Genomic DNA, 17,285 nt, shown 5'->3' on the forward strand with positions numbered 1-17,285 from the left:
TGGCTTGTCAAAGCTTATTTTAGCCCCCATTTTAAGGAAACAAAGTTCAGTTTGGAAAATCTCAAGAAGAAAAAAAAGTCACAACTTAAAAAATAAAGTGGAGTTCTATCTGGCATTTCATTTAGAATAATAGCAGGGAGAGAGATGTAATATATGAAACATCAGGGAGAAAATTATAGAAGCTACTTTCTAATTCTGCAGCAGAAGAATTGAATTGCATATTTGCCTTTATGCCACACACATGTATAGGAAGCTTGTTCAGGTGAGTATAATCAATATTTATTAATTTTCTGCAATATTAAATCAAGAGTATGGTTTTTGCAATCTTTAAGTTCCATTAAAAATTAATCATGTGATAAATTCCTGCGAATATCTGTAGCCTGTAGAGGCACTAGATATGGAAAGGTCTTTAAAGTGAACTCTGCATGCAGATCATCTTCACATGAGCTTTCAGAGAGACTCATCAGTACTTCATTTAAAACAACAATGATCATTTATCAGCCCTTGAGGGTGGTTGCTAGAGGAGAAAGGGCATGCTTACTTTGGTCTCCCATCTTTAAATGACTGGTGCCTAATCCTGTTTCTCGTTCATTCCGATTTTCTTACCTTCATTCTAGCATGGGCTCCTTGAGTCATTCTACCTGATATCTTTTCTGTCAAGCAAGCAGTTCTGTTTGTGAGCTGATAACCTAGAACATGCCATTTATTTATTTATTTAGCCATGCCTCGCAGCTTGTGGGGCTCTTAATTCCCCGACCAGGGATCAAACCTGTGCCCCCTGCAGTGGAAGGGCAGAGTCCTAACCACTGGACTGCCACGGAAGTCCCCTAGAACGTGCCTTTTAAAATTAAGTATGGTTTAACATGGAGGTCTAACATGGGAAGTGAATGCTTATCTTTAATACTTTTAAACCTACGTTTTAAGGCTGTGCTTGGTACTTCACCCAATGGATTACTTCCTGAATCCATTGTCTTTCTTTTGACCTTTTAAGGGTAGGCAATTTGGAATTTAAAAGTAAATTTCACCTTAGAATTCATTAGTTAGGAAAGTTTGTGAATTTTCCTGACTAATCAAGATTTTTAATTACTATGAAAAAGTCAGATTGGAGGTATAAAGGAAAAATTATTAAACAAGTATTCAAGGAAAAGATGAATTTTAATTATTTTAAAGTTCTTAAAGAAGAGCAACATAAGAGACATAGGAGATGACAGTGATCATGCAAAATCATTTAGAGAGGGAAGGCATGTTTTTTGATTCCAAACAAGAGGTAATTTCAGTGAAGAAAATATTCAAAATTATTATTTAGCAATATGCAAGGGAAAGAAAAAAATCATTTGATTATATTTTAGATATCCAACTGATTGTCTTATCATGTACTACTTTTTACATTCAAAAACAGTAAAGATATTTCAGTCATGAGAAACTGGAGGAAAAGATGCAAAATAAAGTTTCAGGCTATAACAGCACAATAACAAAACAATTATCAATCTAATACTGTCTAATGCAACCAGGGATCAGAAAATTACGACAGCATAAACACAACTAAGATAACCTCATAAAGGGCAAATGTGTATTTCTCTAATGTATCTATTTCCTTCTCAGAAATCTAAATGAAAGATGTCACAACTTTCTCAGCCATTCTAGAAGACCGAACACCCTTCTGGTCGAGTTTTTCCTTGTTGCAAATTCAATTCTCTCCTACCTCCTTGGAATTTCATGTTCTCTTGTTTGGTAGGCAAGGAAAGCCATGATAAACCCAGTATCACATTTGGGGCTGCTGTACTCTGAATGAAGTCACTGGCCTGATGAGTTATTTAGTTAGAGAAAATGATTTCCTGGAGCTAGAGGAACTGGTGGTGTAGGTGGACTAAGGCTGACTGGCCTGGCTACTGAACAAGCAATTGATTTTACATTTATATCTGCTTCTCACATCCACTGGTATAATACTCATGGGTCTTCAGTTAGTCCTTGAGCCAATGGGAAAGAGGAAGACTGGTTGTTTAATTGAAAGTGACAGACAAGCAAAGAATTTTTATACCCAGAAAAACTTAGAGAGCTCCAGAACATAGCTTTAGTCCCACAATGCATAATCCATTAGAAAGTCAATAATGACTGCTTAATAATAATTTCATTGATTAGAATATTCTGGTAATGGTCTATCTAAGGGTAAAAAAACATAGATATTATAGAACTATAATACCCTTTAGACTTATTTTTATGGTTTATTTTTTCCTTCTGATGGGACAGTTTAAACTTTAATTATGCTTTGATTTGAAACTCTTTGAGGGCAAGCACCACATCTTACTTACCATCTTTAATAACCAGCACAGTAACTGGCACTTAAGAAACAATGGCTACTATTCAAATACTAGGTGCTAGATAATGTACTAAAACTTACCTTATACATATTGCCTCCTTTAATCCTTACAATAGCATTAAGGGATAATTATTATTAGTTATTATTACTTAATTTTACTGAGGAGGAAACTAAGGCTTGGAGAGGTTAAGTAACTTTCCCCAGTAATTTGCACAACTGGTAAACTGGCCGGACTGGGATTTGAACCAAGGCTGTCTGGCAATCAAAGTTCATGCTCTTAAACATAAAACTACATTGCAACCACCATTCCCCAGAATTGTCTCTCTTCCTACAATAGTTGAACTATGAAATGAAAAGAAACCACAGAAAGGAACAGAAGGATCTGATTGTTAAGGAAGGATATATTAAATTTCTTTAGCAGCTCTTCAATTTGCCAAAGGGCCATTCCTACTTATTGAATTAGGTCTATTATCTATTTTAGATCCTACGTATTTGACTTAGAACTTTATACTTGAGCAATTAGGAAGATACTCTGTGTATTTAGTAATCTTTCCATGATTATGAAATAATGACACTCATGTTCACAGATGGCTTGGCAAAGCATAAAGTGGGCATGGAAGGAACATTCTGTAAAATGATTCTGTTCACATCAGTAGCAGTTTTTTCACTCTTTATTGGGGCTACCGGGTGCAATAAATGAGGATGGGGAATGACAGCTATAGAAAGCAAAGAATTAACACTAAATTCTTTGTGAAGGTAAGCAAATATGAATGACACAAGACATCTAAAGGGACAATTATGGTGTGGAGGGACTGTAAAGAGTAAGTTATTTTGACTGGCACAGAGGCTTAAGAAAGGTAATAAGGATGCTCATGATGAAGTACAAAGGACTGATGAAAATGTAGGAAATATCGAGACTGGATTCGTTCAGATAGAGGGTTAGCTATGAGGACACTGACTCATACTGAAGGAGAATTTGAACATGAAGGTTTCTATAAAGGCTGAGATACACATTTTGAATGATAAAAAGAAATAGAGATTTGACATTTGCTTTGAACTTTCAATGGGAGGTTGGACAAAATAACATGTATTTGAGAATAGTGATGGAATATGATGTTTTCAAGTTGACCCAAAACCATACTGTCAAGGTTTATGGGGAAAACTTCAATATCCATAGGACCCAAGGAAATATTTATGTCAAAGCCACAGAAAAGAAATGTGATTTGATACCAAATGGCACTGTTCATACGCAATTCATCTCACAGCTCATCAGGCTTATTATGTGGAAATTTGAAGTGTTTGGGAGGTTTTGTATGGTATAAAATAAATGACTTTTTCACTACAACAAAGTTTTGGTTCACACTATTTTCTTAGAAAAGAGTGTTAGACTGAGAAGTTTATTACTTAATTTGGTTATCAGTTTTACTACCCATCTTTGCTCTTGGACCACTTGTGGTGCTCCCAAAAATCAAACACAGCCTCAAAGGATGACAGTTTATGCCACTGAGAATATTCAAATGGGTACAACTCATTCTCTAAAATTAAGTTCAAAAGAGTTCTAAAGATGTTTGGGGTCAGCGTCAACAATACAGAATTACATACAGAGGATAATTAAGTAACTGATTTCACGGAAACATCAGCACTCATTTAAATGAGTCAGTTTCAGTAATTTTGTAAAACAACAACAAAACAGTCCTATCACTTTCTATCTGCACCATGTACTCTGCAGTGTTTCTCCTCCCTTTGTTTTTTTTAACATGCACTTTTGGTTTTAGAAATTGAGACAGTAGGATTTCTGCTTCTGGTATGTGGAGTAGGTATACTGTTCCCTATTCCCTCCATTAAGAACAATGAAAAACTCTGGACATTGTACATAAACAAATATAGGAAAACTCTGGGAAGTAGACTGAAGAAGCCAAGGACCAAGTAACAAGATGGTGGTAAATTTCTCAGGTTTTATTTTTGTGTCATATATCCCAGACTAGGAGTTGAAAAAGTGGGCATCCCCTAAAATTCCAGCCAGTGCAGACAACAAAAGCCCCAACAAAAGCCTACTCTCTCTAGCCAAAGAACCAGGAAAAAAGGGCATCCTAGCAAGACAGAAAACTTTCAGATTGCTCTACTACAGCCAAACAACATGGAAAGAACTGTGGTCCCATCCCAACAATGCCAGCAAAGGCCAAGTGGGAAGCTGATACTTCTACCCTTATAGGGATTTAACAAGGCACAACACTCCTGCTGGGGTGGTGCCAGAGAAGACCAAGTAAGGTGTCACTGCATTCATCCCCACTGGCCAGCAGTAACCCACTCCTCACCCAGTGGTGTTAATGGAGACCACATAAGGAGCATGAACTTACACTCTGACCCAGCAGTAATGAGGCACTCCTCTACCTTCCCATTAGGGTGGTTAGAGGAGGTCTTAGTAGAGAGTCAGGATTTTCTCCATCACCCAATTATAATGAGGCTACTCCCACTGAGGTATCAGTGGGGCCATCTGGGAGCTGGAACTTCAATCCCCACCTAGCAATAACAAGGAGACTTTGCCTCAAGTGTCACTGGATGCTAAATGGAAAAATTGGACTTGTACCTCCACTTGGCCAAAATGAGATGCTCCACCATTCCCCAAATGGAGTGGTGTCAGAGAAGGCCAGCTACAACAGATGGTTAAATACAATCCAGAGTTTTATAACATAATATGAAAACGTCTAGGTTTTAATCATACCAAGAACCAGGAAGATCTCAAACAATGAAAAAAAGACCACCAATAGAGGCCAACATTGAGAAGACAGAAATTAGAATTACCTGACAAAGATTTTTAAGACAACAATTAAAGAAGTGCTTCAATGACCAATTACACAAATGCTTGAAAAAAACTAAAAAATAGAAAACTTCTGAAGAAATATAATGTCTTAGCTAAGAAACAGAAGATGTAAAGAAGAAACAAATAGAAATTTTAGAGCTGGAAAATACAATAACTGAAAAGCTCTGTGAGTAGACTTAACATCAGAATGTAGAGAACAGAGGAAAGAAACAATAACCTGAAAGATAAGACAGTAGAAATTATCTAATCTGTAATGGAGAGAAAACACATTGAAAAAAAAATGAACAGTCTCAGAGACTCTGTTCAAAAGTTCCAACAGTAATATTATCATAAAAGAGGAGAAAGAAAGTGGAGCTGAAAAATTAAAAGAAGAAATAATGGCTGAAAAATTCTGAAATTTGGCAAATCTTATAGATTTAAGAAGCAGAGAGAATACCACACAGGGTAAATCCAAAGAAATCCATGCACAAACACATGATAATCAAACTTGTGAAAACTAAAGACAAAGGAGAACTCTTAAAAGCAGCTGGAGAAAAATGACGTCTTACCTATAGAGGAAAAACAATTTGAATGACAGTGGATATCTCATCAAAAACCATGGAGGACAGGGCTTCCCTGGTGGCCCAGTGGTTGAGAGTCCGCCTGCCGATGCAGGGGACACGGGTTTGTGCCTGGTCCGGGAAGATCCCACATGCCGCGGAGCGGCTGCGCCTGTGAGCCATGGCCGCTGAGCCTGCGCATCCAGAGCCTGCGCTCCGCAATGGGAGAGGCCACAACAGTGAGAGGCTCGCGTACCGCAAAAAAAAAAAACAAAAGAAAAAAACGTGGAGGACAGAAGGAAGTGACACAATATTTTTTAAGTGCTGAAGGAAAAGAATTGTCACCCCAACGTCCTATACTTGTGAAAATATTCTTCAGTAATTAAAGAGAAATTGAAACATTCTCAGATGAGGGAAAATGAAGAGTATCTGTCACCATTAAACTTATCCTAAAATAATAGCTAAAGGAATTTCTCTAAATCAAAAGAAAATGATAAAAGAAGAAAATTTGGAGCATTAGGAAAGGAGAAGGAACATGGCAAGCAAATATATGGGTAAAAAAAAAAAAAGCTCTCCTCTTGAATTTTCAAAATTATGTTTGATGATTGAAGTAAAATTATGTTACTGTCTGAGGTGATTCTAAATGTATATACACTGAGGAGGGTGAAGGGACATAAAAGAAGGTAAGGTTTCTATACTTCAGTTGAACTGCTAAGTGATGATGCTAGTAGACTCTTATAAGTTATGTATATGTAATGCAATACCAGGAACAATAACTAAAAAAGCTACACAAAAAGATATACTAGAAACACTGTAGATAAATCAAAATTAAATTCTAAAAAGAATTCAAACACCTCAGAAGAAGCAGGAAAAAGAAATTAGAGAAGCAAAAAAAGAGACAAACAGAAAAAAAGAACTTAAATTAAGACCTAAACCTTAATGTGTCAAATTAAATTAAGTGCATAGAGATTAAACACACAAATTAAAAGACAGATCTTGGCAGGCTGGATTAAAAAACATTATTCAACTACATGCAGACTATAAGAAGTCACTTCAACTATAACTAGGCATGTAGATATTAAAAGAATCAAAAATAAATATCATGCAAATATGAATTAAAGGAAATGATAGGTGGCTACATTAATACTAGATAAAGTAGATTTCAGAGCAAAGAAAATGTACTAGGAATAAAGAGGAATTTTATAGGATGAAGAAGAGTCAATCCACCAAGAAGACATAGCAATCCTAAATGTATACACAACAAACAACAGAGGTGCAAAAGTGTAAAGCAAAATTGATAGAACTAAGAAAAAAATAGACAAATTCGTTATTGTTATAGTTGGAGATTTCAACACCCTTCTCTAAACAACTGATAGAAGAACTAGACTGAAAATTAGCAAGAAAAAGAAGAATTCAACAATACCATCAACCCACCAGATCTAATTATCACTTACAGAACATTCTATCTGACAGCAGCAGGATACACATTCTCTTCAAGTTCCTACAGAATATTTACTAAGACTATATCCTGATTTGGAAAACAAATCTCCACAAATTTTAAAGAACTGAAATCACACAGAATGTGTTCTCCAGCCACAATAAATCAAACTAGGAATGAATGATAGAAAAATAAAAGGAAAATATTCAAACATTTGGGAGCTAAACAATGTAGTTCTAAATAATTCATGGATCAGAGAGGAAGTCTCAAGGGAAATAAAACAATACATTGAACTGAATGTAAATGCAAATTTGCAAAATACAGCTAAAGTAGTGCATATACTAGAAAAGAAGACACCTCAAATCAATAATTAAGATACTACCTCAATAGCTTAGAAAAATAGGAGTCAAATAAACCAAAAGCAAATGAAGGTAAGAAATAATAAAAAAGTTCAGAAATTGATGAAACAAAATGAATTACAGATAAAATGAATAAAACAAAGAGCTGGTTCTCTGAAAAGATCAATAAAATTGACATACTTCTAGCAAGACTGAAAAAGAAAAAGAAAGACCAAAATCAAGAGTGAAGGGGATATCAATAAAGGCCCTGCAGACATCATAAGGATAATAAGGTATAATACTACAAATAACTCTACATAAGTAAATTTGACAACTCATATGAAATGATTCATTTCCTCAAAAAACACAAACTACTATAACTCACACAATACGAACTAGGTAATTTGAATAGTCCTGAAACTATCAAGGTTGGATATAATTTTAAAACTTCCAGGAAAAAAACCTCTGGGCCCAGATGGTTACACTGGAGAATTCTATCAAACATTTAAATAAGAGTCAACAGTAATTCTGCACATACATACTTTTCCAGATAATAGATGAGGCAGAAACGCTTCTCAATTTGTGAATAAAACCACATAAGGACAGTACAAAAAAAAAAAAAAAAAGAAAGAAAGAAAGAAAAAGAAAATTACAGACTAATATCCTTTAGAATACTGATGCCAAAGTCCTTAACAAAATATTGGCAAATAGCATTCAGCAATATATAAAAAGAAACATCAATGGCTGAGTGGGGGTTACTTGAATAATACAAAGCTTTTTCAATATTTGAAAATCAACCAATGCAATGCCTTGTATTAATGGGCTACAGAAGAAAAATCATGTGATCATATCAAATGAAGCAGAATAATGTTGTCTTGAAGATAAGAGTGTATTTATGTCAAGCACCTTAGTACAATGCCTAATATGTACTGTAGATACTGTTTTATGATTATGACCACCAAACTGTTAAGCTTTATTTTTTTCCTCTTGTGGTGTTTGTATTCAGCTAGGGCAATTTTGATGCCAAAAATCTATGTTCTCCCATTTGGACATTAGAGGACAAACTTTTACGAATACATGAAAGGGAGCTCTGAAGCTTGAAGGAGAGCGGGTGGGAAGTTGCTGTTTCTCTTGCCCTTGGGACTTGGTGACAGTGCATTCTGCTGGCACAGTGCAGTATTGGGGGAGGGGATTCAAATTATTTGCTGATCTTAAATTTTTTAGAGCCAAATACTGGTAATATACTCCAGTGCTTCAAATGACAGATAAAAAAGTGAGGCAATAGGGCCTTTCCCTTCAGTGCATATGCCTTAGGATGGCAGCTGGCTGATATGTGCAGGTAGTCATTTGTGGCTTAGTGTATCTCTATAAGCAAATTTTTCTGTGATTAAGTGTCAACTTATAAAACATAGCTCTGGAATTGGAAATTATTAATCAAAATGAAAAAACAACAGAGGATCCATAATAGAAAAAATGGTGAAATTAGAGCTAAATCTACACATTCCACCTACAGTTTGTTGTGTGATGATGCTGACTTTTACATTCCTGAAATAAAATGAAAAGGAAGATGTTAGCACTAACAATAAAAGTTTGACAATTACTTATTTTGCCCTTAAGATTTCTAGGAACCTAAAGGTAGTGGAGTAAGCCAGATAAAAATCAAGTGTCAAGAAATGGCACCTTATCATTTTGACATCCTCTATTTGGCAGCAATCCTTGATCATCTGCCAGTTGTCATGTGGTTTAGGTCTTCAAATTACATACTCAATCACGGGCATTTTCATTACAATGGATTAATTTCACATTTTATTTTTGCTTTTATATTTCTTCTGAAATGAAGATAGTATAAATGTTATTGAGTTAGCTCCATTTTCTGAAGTCGAATAGTCATTTGTGTTAAGGAACACCTATGTTAAGAATTGATGAAGTAAGTAGTTTTAATCTGCCACTGTTTTCTATTGCTTTGATCTGTGGCAAGATTTTTTTTTTCCTCTTACTTAATAGCCATTTGATAGACACTCTTTGGGTTTGCACTTTTATTAAGGAAATAATTTAGAGTCAGTCTGGATAAGAACAATCTCCTGATTTTATGACAGTAATGTCCCACACTACTGGAGATAGCTATATTGTTGCACTGGTATTAGGAGATAAAATAATGTGCTTTGTGAATTAAAGAATTAATGTTGTATTAAGTATGAAAATCCAATACAAAAGTGACTGTGAAACTAAACAATATTCAGCTGTCGTTCTTGCTGTAAGTTAGGGAAGAATTTTCCATTCACATTTCTACAACTTCCTACCTGAACTATTTTTTAGAACAAATTTAATTACATAATAGGAATAGAGTAAGTTTTAAAAATTCCTATGAATTAAATAATACTAAAATCAACTGATTAAAATATATCATCCTGGCTGTTTAGATTAACAAAAGGAATATTTGAAATAGATCATAAAATACAGAAAATTATTTCATTGATTTTTTTCAAAAGCTTCTTCCTGATTTAGCCACTAAGTGTATGGAACTGCCTCTGAAGGATCCCATTTTCGTGAAATTTTTGACTTCCTACTGGCCATGTACTCTTGCTTTGGCAATTGATTCTTGTTTAGCAAGCAAGTCTTTATATATTTTCAGCCTTCTCTCTCTTATATAAATAATTTCCAATTATAGGGAGATTTGAATCTAATTGGATGTATTCATTCTTATTTCTCTAGTATAGCAAAAGGCATGGCTTCATGGGCATACTGGAAAAGGTAACACAATCATCAATCAATAAGCTTTTTTTTAAAAAGAGTACATTTAGTTCATCTGAATTACAGTTCTGATACTGGTAAACCCAAAAGAAGTGCAATATGAAAGTCTCAAGACTAGATTTGAACACTTAGCTTACAATTCCTGTAATTGTTCTTTGGAATGTTCTATATATTTTAACTTGTACAACCCCAAACAGTGCATTTTTATCCTGTTCTAGAACAATGACATATCTATTCCATAAAGACCATGCTGAGGCTAGTGTGGTAGAGACAGAGGCATGTATTTGTTAGGGAGGGAAATTAGTGGCTGTCTTAATATAGACACTAAATATAAGCATCAAAAATTTCAATGAGCCTTCAATACGCATTTGATAGATGCCTAAAAATGTCATCAATAGTTGATCCTTAATCACAGAAGTCCCCTAAGATATAATTTTCATCTACTTACTTTATTCCTAATCCTTCCTAACCTGGAGTGATATTTATGACAGTGGGTATGTTCACCTCTCAGGCAACTGGTGTGATTGGAACTGTTGCTTAAAACTCCCTTTTCAACCTAAGGGAGAAATTAAGGTGTGGATACTTACTATTCACACAAATATTCAGTTCCAGATTATTTCTGAATACTGAAACTCAAAGGAAAGTGGAGTTGCATTATCATTGATCTAGAGAGTCAAAATTCTGCTAGGGTTAGAGGTTCTTTTTCATTTGGACACATTTGGTGTTTTACCACAGTTCCGCTTTCCTTTTTAAACTTATGTCCCTTGCAAAAAGTGGCTTTTGGTCAAAAGAAAAACTCAATATATTTGTGTAAGAAATGTCTCTCTGGGGGCAACAGATAGTGCTAAAAGCTTTTGTTTATTTGTTTTTGATAATTAAAAAGTCTGTAATTGTATGACTTCATTAATCTACCCTTTCACTGACTCACTTCTCGTTTTGGGGGCAAAGCTCACTGATAGCAAATGCATTTGACTGCTATTTATTTCTTCTTGAAGTCCAGCAGCCTCAGTAGACGTGACACCAACATGAGTGAGGGTGATAGGAAGAGGATGGTTGAGGGAAGCAAGGAAAATCTCAACCTACCAACTGACTCAAAAAGATCTCTTTTCCTAATGTTTATAAAAATGTTTGGAGTTCAAAATGACTCTATATACAGGATTCCAGACGCGCAGGCTCAGCGGCCATGGCTCACGGGCCCAGCCACTCCGCAGCATGTGGGATCTTCCCAGACTGGGTCACGAACCCGTGTCCCCTGCATTGGCAGGCGGACTCTCAACCACTGTGCCACCAGGGAAGCCCTCCAGTCTGTTTTTGAGTTTCAGTGATGACCCAGTCTACCAGAAGAAAAATTTACTGCAACCAGTGCAAAATTTCCTCCTATCAGAGGAGAAAAATGAGGCTTGGGAAAAAGAATCAGAAAAGAGGGAGCCAGGATTGTGCTTGACATTACTCACAGTAATAGAGAATATTGGTTTTGTTTGCTTATGAACTGATGAAGTCGAGGCATTACTCCTGGGCATTCTTCACTGTTAATAACGCATATTGCTTTAGGAGGGAAAAAATACAAAGCCTCAGGTGAAACTTACACTACTTGACCTATTTCTTTCTGTACAAAAGGAGAGTTTAGCTACGGCATTGACATTCACTAAAGTTTAAAAAACATTTTTTTAGAATTTCAATATTACTTAAACTAGAGCAGATATGCTTGACTTTTATGTTATTGATGGAAATAGGAAACATTTCTATTTCCTGTCTCTTATCTCTCATATGTTAAGGTTTACCCAGTTGATTTTCATATCTGCTTCATCCACACCTTGACTTGCTCTCTTATAGCCTCAGGATTTGTTCTACTTGTTGCCATTCCTATGCTTTCTAATATTTAAATCTTCACCTATCTTTCTTGTTTATTCCAGACTTTCCTCTATTTCTGTGTAAGTGAGTTACATCCGCCTTCCACTCCTGCCCCACCTCCCGTCCCCTGTCTTTGATATAAGGGATTCCAACAGCAATAATGTCCATTCTCAGTTAAATATAAAAGCCAATAATTGTAGTTACATTTATTTCAGTTGTACATATATAGAGTACTGATAGCAATATTTGTTTTTAAAGGCAGTAATTTTGGAGAAAATTACTTTTCAATGACTACAACTTAAAGATTATACATTTTAGATAAGATTTTTTATAGCATAATAAAATGATTTTATTTAAATTACTAAATGTATAGCTTGATTTTTCTTAAGTTGATTTTCTTTTAAACATCTACTTATTTAAAAATGACATAAATTTATTCTTATCCTGTGAAAAATTCTACAACAGACTGATTTTTGTTACCAAGTGAAAAATCAATCCCAGTAGTAGTTTGATTCAGTTGTTTTAAACACAAATGATGGTGTGGTTGTATAGTCAATAGCAAAACAATTTAAGATTTTCAAAAGATATTTTAGACTTGATCTTTCTATATATGTATAAAAAGAAACAGTAAAATGCATTATACTAAGAAACATGACAAATGGCAAAATTATAATAAGGAATGAATATTAATAAATTAAAAAATTTTTAATACATCATATGGTCTGAAAAAGCAAAAATTTCGATTTGGGGGCCTGTGAAAGAAAGAATTAAAAGAACATAAAAATGATCAAACCCCACATAATTTCTTTTAGTTTCTGCTAATGAGTTCTTGGGCATGCCTCAGGGATGACGAGCATCTGGAAATCCTGAAGCTCTTAATGGCTGAGCTTGCAATGGCTGGCATTGTAGATGTGAGAAAATCATGGGCAAGTTCAGCATAAGGGGCATGTCTGTAAGCCAAGACTAAATTAGCTACATTTTTATATCTTTTTCTTCAACTATGTACATCCTGATGTTGACCCTTGATACCCACCTTTATTATTCTAACTGCCAAGTCATTACGCACTTAACCTAGAATAACAGACACTTGAGGAGGGAAGGGTCACTAATGCTGAAAGAGACCTTTGAATGTCTAGTCTTTACATATTAAAGAATTTTCAGATTTAATATCACTGGAATTTTAAAGTTTCTTGGTTACTCTTTCATGAAGAGGAATGTTTTAAGTTTCATTTGTTTTAATATGTCACTTCAGCCTTTTTGCTGCAATGTTTTCCTGCTCCAGCATTTTAACATACCCTTACAGGTATTGTCCTTCAATTTAAAATCTTCTCAGGGATATTAAAGCTTTTTAAGACTCTCAATACTTTTAACAGAGTTTGTCATTTCAGATTTAGAGAAAAACAGCCTTGTCATCCTTATGGAGAATGCTACCAAATCAGAGTACAATGTCTGACTTTAAAATGAAAATGGTTTTCGTTTATATTTTACATTATGACCTTCATACTATATTCGGTTACATTTAGGAGAGTCATCTAAAATATTTAGTCACCCATGTGATCTTGGCAAGTAACCTAACCTCAACTCCAAGTCTCTAACTGAGAAAGTCTAAATTCAGTTTCTTCTTTCATTAAAGTGGACAGAAATAATAGTGTTTACCTCATATGATTGTTGTGAAGATAAGACGAACAAACACATGAAAGCATTGAGCACAATGCCTGATACAGGGTAGTATTTAATGCATGGTACCTCATAGTTCTTACCATGGTGACTGTGACTTAATCCAATAGACTGAAGCAATAAAAGCAATGATGTGATACGACTCTAAAATGCAGACACTCCTTCTGAGCACTTTTGTTAAAAACTAAAGTTTTTAACAGCAATTCTCAAAGTGCTCAAGCAGTACTGTCTGGAATTTGAGGGTGTGAGGGTGGATCTACCTTACTGTGACATGCTCTTCTAGCAGTGATTCCCAGACTTTTTGAATTAATGGACACCAGAATTTGAGATTTTGGAGACTGACATAGCACGGGAGAATTTAAAAACTACTTCCTACTATTATGCTACTGAAAAAAGAGGCTAGGATTTAACACCCTCAACACTTTGCCATATATTAGCCACTCTCAGGTACATAGAACAATGATGGTGGACACAGGAGCAAAATTCTTTCTGATAGATGAACACATTCTGTTTATGTTATATATCTAAACCTCTGGATCCACAGGTTGGAGGGTACCCATATTTGTTCTCCTGTAATGCTTGGAGTACTGCTAGGCATAGCCATAGGTATTACCAATATTAGTTCAAAAGATACAACAACTAGAACAGAGAGCCACAAGTTCAATCATAGTCTTTCTAAAATGGATTTCCCACGGAATCTCTGCAGCATCACAGTACTTTCTGATCACAGTAGTATCACAGTACTAGAACTACACAGTAGTATTATCCTAGTAGTAGCATCCTAGTAGTATCCCTTGGCATAGAGATAAGATTTAAAAAATCTTCGGCAGAGACTTTGAGAAGCAGACTCAAATGGGGTACTGACTAAGACTTCTTCACCACTTATTATCCTTGATTCCGCATTCCATTTGTAGTTTAATTTCTGATTTTTCATTCTCATCCTATCTAGCCTAATGACTACTTACTTCAGGACAATGGCAAAACCAACACTGACTTTAAAAAAAATTGATTGTAGAATAAAATATAAACTCAAAGAATAATAGTACAACGTTCACCCCTATTTTGGTAAATTCAGCAGCCCAGGCTAATAATCCATTACCATTTTCATTTCCTTAGGTTGATTCTCACTAGAATTTCAACTTGATATCCTCAATTAATATATAATAAAAAACTAAAATTGAATATTTAAAGCATTCTTTATTCTCTTTACTCTGTAACGTGATAGGTAAACATATCCATTATTAGGTTCTAAAGTCTCAGATTTTAGGCAAAAGTGTTATAACATAGGGTAGTCAGAAAATGCTTATGATAGTAGGAAGAAGCTATAAGTGAGTTTACACATGAAAGACATGGTAAAATTTTAAATACATATTACATTATTTCACATTTGACAAGACGTATAAAAGGCTACTGAAATTTTCAGATAGATTAAACAATTATTTTAGCCGTTAACAAGAATAACTAGCTCACAAATGTTTAATCAATACAGAATTGCATGGGGTTCTCAAAGCAAGTAGAGAAGCAAGCAAATGATCATCATGATTTGTATTGATGATATGATTAAACATAATATTATGGACTTTGAAAATAGATTTTATGTAAAATGGATGCATGAATGGATAATGTAAACACCTGTTAATTCCATTTAGAGCAATAAATGAATAAGGCTTTTCCTTTTATGGGAAAATTATAGTAGCCCTTTGCAACTAAATACGTGATTACGGTTCTCTCTTTGGTTAGGTTATGTAAGGGTCCCTTGGCTCTGATAGGTACTCCTTCAATTTCCTACCATCACATTCACAATCTCCTCTTTTTTCATAAAGAAGCAGATTTCCCTACTTCCCTGAGATTTCCAACTTCCTCTTCACCAATCGCTTCTCATCAGCCTTTAAATGTAATCATCTTAAATATTCCTTCTGTCTTCCTCATGACCCCTTCCTGATTCTACTGTAATTCTCTTTCCTTTTAAAAGGAAACTCCTTTCTTGAGTTTTTTAAAGTTTCTCTATTTCTTAATGTAGGTTCCTATGGATTCTGCCCCGTCAATTAAGTAAATTACTTTTTGTCGCTAAAGCCAAGGAGCCTTTACTCACTTACCTTGCTTGATTTTTTTTGCACCATGTGATACTGTTGACCCTTCCCTCCTTTAAACATTTTTTTCTACTTGATTTCTAAGGTGCCACTTTTCCTCGTTTTTCCTTCTACAGTTTTTTAGTGGTCATTGGAGTTGAAAGCACATCTATTCTATTTCAACAGATTAGTCAAGGCCAATCATATAATTCCATTCATCTTGCTAGGGGTGAGAAGTCCTTAGCTATTTTGGATCAATGAGATGTAAAAAGAGGCTTGTGGGGGGATTTAGGGAAAAAAGGTTTTGCTTGTAAGAGACAGCTATGGGAAACTTGGTTCTCTCTCCTGATGGATTGGAAGGAGGAAGCTTGTTATCTTCAGTTGCCATAGGTAGCCATCTGATAATTATGAAAGGAACCAAGTTTAGGATAAAGCCAACAATATGAATGGAAAAGTGGAGAGGGAAAAAAAAACCTAAGTATTTAAAATTATCTAACTGAAGACTAATCTGAGCCTTACCCTAGATCTTGTCTACTTCTTATGTTAGCTAAATATTTTAGTGTTCAAGGCTGGAATTTTCTATAACTTGTGGTAGAAAGAAACTTATTGACAAAATCGATGGTCATTTCTTCTCTGTTCTTGTTTCTAAGGACATGCCTTAAACGTTGGTGTTCTGTGGAGTTCTATGTCGTCTATCTGTCTCACTCACGACTCAATTATGACTTATGTTTTAATGATTGCTAAATTTGTATCGCCAGCTAAGATTTCTCTCCTGAACTTCAGAAAACTATATCTAAATATCCACTAAAAATTTCCACTCCGATTTCCTAAAGGTACCTCAAATCTACATCTTAAAATTTAAACTTCCCTCCCCTCCTCCACTTACACCTATTACTCTTTTGCTTTCCCATCTCAGTGAATGGCACATCATGACTCATACAAATTAGAAACCTGGGGATTAGTCTTGGAACTCTTAGCTGTCTCTTAGGCCCTATGTCCAGTCAATCACAAGATCACGTTGGCTCTACCTTTTAAGAATATATTGCATCTTTGCATTTTCTCTCTACCACCCGTTGCTTCCATCTACTCTCCCTTGGATTACAAGAGAAGCTTTGTAACTCATTCCATGGCCTCTAGTTTTTCTGCTCCCCAATTCATTCTCTGAAAAGCTGTCAGAGTGCTCTTTAGACGAAAATTTAATGATGTCTCTTCCCTGTTTAAAACACTTCTTCCCATTTCTTTCAGGATAAAGCCCAGCATAATCTGGTTTATGCTTATCCTCCTAGCTTTCTTTTAAGCCACTCTTCTCTCTTAACTTTCTTTAATTTCTTTACTAAACTTGTGTCCTCTCCAGGTGCTCTCCTAACCATCTTCACAGGAGTATATCTGCAGTGCTGGATATTGCTCAATAGGCAGATTAATAACGTGTATAACACCTGCAAATCAGAATATTAACAATTATTTGGGGTAAAATAATTTGATAT

The 17,285-nt window shown here is 35.1% G+C and overlaps 1 protein-coding gene across 1 annotated transcript in view; it reads right to left on the reverse strand.

The window, feature by feature from the left end:
• LRRC7 (leucine rich repeat containing 7) overlaps nt 1–17,285 on the reverse strand; it is a 507,812-nt gene that overhangs the window by 53,117 nt on the left and 437,410 nt on the right. The gene's annotated exons all lie outside the window — the stretch shown is intronic.

Source organism: Lagenorhynchus albirostris, chromosome 2 (genome assembly GCF_949774975.1).
Source record: "Lagenorhynchus albirostris chromosome 2, mLagAlb1.1, whole genome shotgun sequence".
Classification (NCBI taxonomy): domain Eukaryota; kingdom Metazoa; phylum Chordata; class Mammalia; order Artiodactyla; family Delphinidae; genus Lagenorhynchus; species Lagenorhynchus albirostris.